The 6,281-nt window shown below is 36.9% G+C and overlaps 1 long non-coding RNA gene across 1 annotated transcript; it reads right to left on the bottom strand.

The window, feature by feature from the left end:
- Window positions 1-201: 201 nt before the first annotated feature.
- On the bottom strand, window positions 202-1,864 carry LOC306862526. Its single transcript, XR_013783568.1, has 3 exons — window positions 1,578-1,864; window positions 1,387-1,472; window positions 202-905 (listed from the first exon to the last, which is right to left on the bottom strand). It is a non-coding gene; the product is annotated as an uncharacterized lncRNA (long non-coding RNA).
- Between the last annotated feature and the right edge of the window lie 4,417 nt (window positions 1,865-6,281).

Genomic DNA, 6,281 nt, shown 5'->3' on the forward strand with positions numbered 1-6,281 from the left:
TCTGATACTATTGTACCATGTCATATAAATTGCATTTAAATGTCTATTTAACAGGTTTCCTCACTGCTATATGAGCACCAAACTTCTTTAGAGTTTGAAGCTATGCAACAGTTTTAATATCACGGACCAGATCAGAAGACTAGATTCACTCGTGAGCCAGCATTGCAACGAGACAAGGGAAATAACCACCAACACCAGATTGTAGGCACCAAAAGGTTAAGGGTTTTGCTTATTTGCATTTGATTTCATACAACGAACAAATAGTTACAATATAAACAATTCACAAGAGACTTTTTTTCTTTTATGCTTGGTTAAGTTCAGCTATAAAACTTTTGATTTATCTTGTTTCTCTTCTTTTGTTGTAAATGATATACCCAACACTCTGTATTATGAAATATAACTTGAATCAACTCCTTGAGTTGCTTCTTTTCGGGACCCTTTCAATTAAACTGAATAACAGAATAAACAACAGCAACAATACAATTGAATACAGGTAAGTTAACCAGAAGAAAATACAATTTCAAGACCCTTCAATGAAATATCCGTACGGTAATTTGCCTTGCAAATGTAAGTCTAAGTCAATTCAAGGTACATTTATGCAAATATAATAATATATATATCCATAAATGCAAATCCGCATAGGAAAAGGGAAATCGATCCTGTCTTCCGCAACAATGTCCAAGGGAAACGTATTAAATGATCCTACCACTTTGACACTCTACAACGATTGTCCAAGTTCAGAAAACGGTCTGGCTCGCCAGTTTCTGCCAACGTTGTGCTCCTTGCAGATGGCAGAAACAACACGCGTAGTCCAGAAGTCCAGGAAACCTCTCATCCAACACCAGAGATCAATTCAGGTACAGGAACTCGAATAAGATGGAAGAGAAAGGGATAAAAATAAAAACCTTGCAAAAACAAGGCAAAAGCACAATTAATCACAAATATTTCCTATTTGATAACTTTAACATTTCAATTGAACATTTTCAACCTGCAAAGCACAGTAATATACATATATCAATACTCACTCCTTTGTTTTTTTCCACATTCTCTAAACAGAATATAACATTAATATTGAAGAATAACACTTTCAATTAATCTAAGTGCACTCGATTATCTCATATAACACATAGGACCGCAATTAAGGTTATTTTAAATCCCATATAATCTATGTTACAAATATCACACTTATTGCTCAAATAGTTTAACATTTTTAAAACAATAAATCATCCATTTAACCTATGAATAAACTCGTATTTCACCTCTTTACCCACTTTTTGAACACTTTCACAGAATATGTAAATCACAGCATCATTTGAATTCAATCAACTCAAAAAACGAATAATATTAACTCCATAACGCATATGAAATAATTATTTGCTCACTTACCAGGAAAAGAGTGATATTAGTTAGAAATAATCCCTGATGCACCACAGAAAGGTTGTTTTACACGGATTTCATCAGCTCCCCGATTACTTTATGGGAATAATACAACTCATTAAACAATTTACTCTTTCGTAAATTTAAACTCTTTCGACAGCAAATTTAAACTCAATTATTGCATTTAATCTGGTTCTTACTATTCTCTCTCTAATCGTTCCCACACTAGAATTGCGAAAGGAGCTGAAGCGTCGCTCTATCCGCCATTACTTCTCTCTCCAGGTTTTTATTGTTTTTTAGTTATTAAATATTTAGATAAAAGTCCACACTTTCTTCCATGGAATATTATCGTATAGGCCATTCCAGTGGGATAAAATATATGGGAGAGAAGTTATCTCAGCCTGAAACAGTTGTCTACTTCTCTCACCAGGACAGGTGAAAGGGGTAAAAAAAAAAACGTGCGTTGATCGAACGATTGCGATGATGCAATCGGCGGTGGGCGGAGCTACATTCGGTTATTCAGTTCTATATATTTACATATATATTTGTAATCTCTTAAGTGTGATATTTTCTGTTGCTCTATCATCATATTTAATCCCTAAAAATGTAAAATAAAATATATATATTTTCTTTTTATACAGACACACATCTTAATATCTCTAGCATCCTGGGCTACATCTAGTATAGTATGTTGGCTTTGATTGTATGACAGTAGTTTAAAAAGTATAAATTTCAAGTTTCATTTTCTTCAAAAAATTTGAATATCGCGAAAAACTGCTTTTTTTTTACTTATTTCAAAAAGTGAAACTTTTATATATTAGATTCATTACATGTAAAGTCAGACATTTCAAAAGTTTTTTGTTTTAATTTTGATGATTAGAGCTTACAGCTCATGAAAGTCAAAATCCAGGATCTCAAAATACTTAAAATATCTTAAATATTCTTCCTAAGATCAATCAAAAAAGGATTTGCAAAGCAGAAAAGTTCAAGTTCTTTAAAGTATGTTCATTTATGCACTCAATACTTTGTCAGGGCTCCTTTAGCACAATCTCCAGCATCAGCCTGTGGCTCTGCTGAGGCACTATTGAGCCTTCGGCTCCTCTGTTTTGTTGGATCGACTGTTTCTCATCTTTATCTTGAAAATATCCCATAGATTCCATATGGGGTTCAGGTCAGGCATGTTGGCTGGCCAATCAAGCACAGTAATATCATGGTCAGCAAACCATTTGAAAGTGGTTTTGGCAGTGTGGGCAGGTGCTAAAGTCCTGCTATAAAAGCAAATCAGCATAAAGCTTGTCCGCAGATGGAAGCATAAAGTGCTCCAAAATCTCCTGGTAGACAGGTGCATTGACCCTGGACTCGATAAAACACAATGGACCAACACCAGCAGACGTCACAGCACCCCAAATCATCACTGACATCGGAAACTTCACACTGGACACATGCTATAGGTTCTGTGCCTCTCCAGTCTTCCTCCAGACTCCAGACATTGATTTCCAAATTAAATGCAAAAGTTTAATTTATCTGAAAAGATGACTTTGGACCACTGAGCAACAGTCCAGTTCTTTTTCTCCTTAGCCCAGGTATATGTGAATAACCCATTCATAGGTGAAGTGAAAGAGCCTTAAGATGAATGTTTAAGCAAACTGACTGACATTTTGGGATTTATTTACAGGCAGAATGAAGGCCACTATGAATTTCTTTAAGGGATCCTATGAAGGCGGGGCAACTAACTTCCTGGAAACATATGAAGGCGTCATTCTCTGTTAACAGCATGAGCAAACCTAAATTGATGTAAACATTAGCTTATGAAACACACTCTCAAGCTACATGTCCTCTGGTTCAGATTTGAACGACATAAGCTATGATTTTGTTAGCGTTAGCGTTTTGTTGGAAATGTCACTTTAATCATAGAGCATTAAGTTTGATTAATGATGTAATTATGAGCGTTAAATGGTGACTGGCGTGTTTTGGGCGGCGGACCGTTCACCTCTACATCAGCAGGGCATTGTGAAAAACCATTAAAGCCTCACATGAGGAGCCCAGTGAAAGGAACAACCATAGGCTGCTGCTCATTACAGCAGTAGCATCTGTGAGATTCAAAGCAATACCCATCAGCCCACAGAAAAGGTCCCGTCACACAGAAGAACGGCCAAATGGGCCTGAACACCCAACATCTACAGTCATCAAATAAGCCCTTAGCCAGCAGGGGCAATGGCCTGGACCTGATTACTGTCTGCAGCGAACACACGTCTGATATTACAGCTTCCATACTTGAAAGAAAAGTTATTATAGATGCCCAGGAGGAAGAAAGGGTGGCTGGATTTAATACAAACTGGTTTTGTTGCATATTATAAAGTCAGCGGCTTTGAAACGGTATGATTCCAGCCATGAAACCTTTTCTTCAAAATATCTCGTTTCAAAACTTTTTCCTCAAAATATCGCTTTCAAGAAGAAAGAGACGGAGATGTAGATGTCGACTCGCTGCTCTCTCCCCCTGATGAATCAGAAAATACTAAAGTTTTTAAGCCTACACCAAATTTGTCAGCATTAATTATATACTCTTATAGTCAAAAAATAAGCCCCTGCTTCCAGCATAACTTCCTCCAGAGAAGAACAGACCTCACAGCAAAGGCAGGTGAGAGGCGTAGAAAACAGACAGAAACAACAGTGATGTTTCCTCCTTGACTCCTCTCCTCCGGTAAGCTGGTTGTCACGGCGGGAAGGACTGCAGCTGCTAGACAGAACAGGCAATGCTCAGGGGATCACAGCTGGTGAGTGATGGATGGGAGCTCAGGTCTAGATGGTAACCCTTGTCCTGTTCAATTATTGAGCAACGCTACATCAAGATTGCTCACTAATGTTAATCTCGGGAAACTGTTTCAATGTATTCAGTATATTCTGATATATAGATTCTGGACAAGGGCGTGGGGCGAAAATGTGACCATAATCAAAAATTCAAAATCAAATATTCAATATGTCAAAAATGTCACTGTATTAACTTTAGTTTTTTTACATTTATAAAATATGATAGTTAAGCAATACACGAATAGTGCTGATTTTCCTGAATATAGGCCTAAGCATGATTGCAAATCGTGATCTTAATAGGCCTACAACAGTTTAATAAACAAGTTAACTTATATTTTAGAGACAATATTGTGTTTCTGCTCTATTTTTTATGGTTCCAAATAGCAGAACATTTGAGTGTCTCCAAGCTATAAAGCTAGTGTTTCATGATTCAGACGTTTTGAACGAATCGCTTGAACGACTCACTCATAAACACTTGTCTCTAACTACTGGCGGTTTGATTTCATGTTTAAAAGTAATCTAACACCACTTTCCGCCACCATTCATATTTCTGTTTTTATAGCTATTCAAAATATTAATCTTACAACTTTATGCAAATCAAACAACCCCATATTTTACATTAAATACAGTGCATTCAAGAACATTAAACATGACACATTTAATAAGGTTAGAGAAACATCCTTTTTAAGTAAACAAAAAAGAAATACCTCTGAAAAACAGCTTAAGGTGGCAAATATCGCACCTTAAAAAAATGTAGGCCTATTGTTGTCTATTTCCAAAATGTTAGTATGCTAAAATTGTATTTTTCCAGTTGATAGTTGAACAAAATGCTGTTGTTTAGAATGGTATAATTGGTTATATCAGTAGTCAACTTGGAAGGGGTATTGCCCAGCTTTTTTATATATAGTGTGATAGTTGTTAAACCAAGGCTATGTGCAATTACATTCATTTTAAGTTCACTACATCAAAACATAAGAACAGCAACATATTTGTACTTGGTTTAAAGGAACTGATAATGAGCAGCAAACGCCAAGTCCATAGAAACATAAGAATATCACAAAATGAGGGTTAGCTTCTAAGCATGGACAGCGCCCCCTGTTAGATATGAGCAAATATACAAGACATTGCTCAGCAAAAAATTAAGATAACACTTATCATTGAAGCAAAAAGCAGTGGTGAGCTTTTATGAAGTCTGCTTGAGCAAGGCACTGAACGCCCAACTGCTCCCCGGGCGCCACAGCACAAATGGCTACCCACTGCCCCGGGTGTGTGTTCATGGTTTGTGTGTGTGTGTGTGTTCACTGCTGTGTGTGTGCACGTTGGATGGGTTAAATGCAGAGCACAAATTCCGAGTATGTGTCACCATACTTGGCAGTATGTCACTTCACTTCAAAGTCAATGATGACATGCGTGTGATTAGCACTAATGTTTTCTTTCTCCAACACAACTGAAAGAGACAGGCCTTCCCGAAACTTCTATTGTGGCTGGTTTAATGTCTATAGTCTATCATAACATCAAAGCCCCACACATTTAGATACTTTTGAAGCAAGTACCAATTATTTCACATGCCAAGTACAAGAGGTCTTTTCCCTCTCAGACAGTCTCACGGTTTTGACAATCTCACTCCAAACCAGTCTAGTCAAGATGAGCTATGAATACTCCATTAAGGTATGTGCATTTCAGTGTGAATCCCATTAACACCCTCATTTCATTCCTCTTGCAGTTGCCAGACATGAAATATTGCCACTCAAGTTAAAACTGAGCCAGTGATTGAAGCCACTGCATCTCATCACAATCTGTTTCACATAAACATGCTTTTTTCCAGCAAATAGACATAAAACGCTCAAATGTAAAAATCCTAGCAGGGACATTTTTATGCCTCCGCAAACTGAAGTTTTTCTAATAGAGCTGCATCATTTCTCTGTTTGCTGTGTAATTTGTGTTATGAACTACATCAATATTTACGATTAAATACACAAAGTTTTCACTGGAAGTGTGCATCATGGGTTTCCTACCGTTTACGTTTTCTCCTTTAGCTAGTGTTTGAATGAGTAAATAGCATGTTATGCATTAAGAAAGCAAAGCGCACACACAAC

Source organism: Barbus barbus (genome assembly GCF_936440315.1).
Source record: "Barbus barbus genome assembly, chromosome: 4".
Lineage (NCBI taxonomy): Eukaryota > Metazoa > Chordata > Actinopteri > Cypriniformes > Cyprinidae > Barbus > Barbus barbus.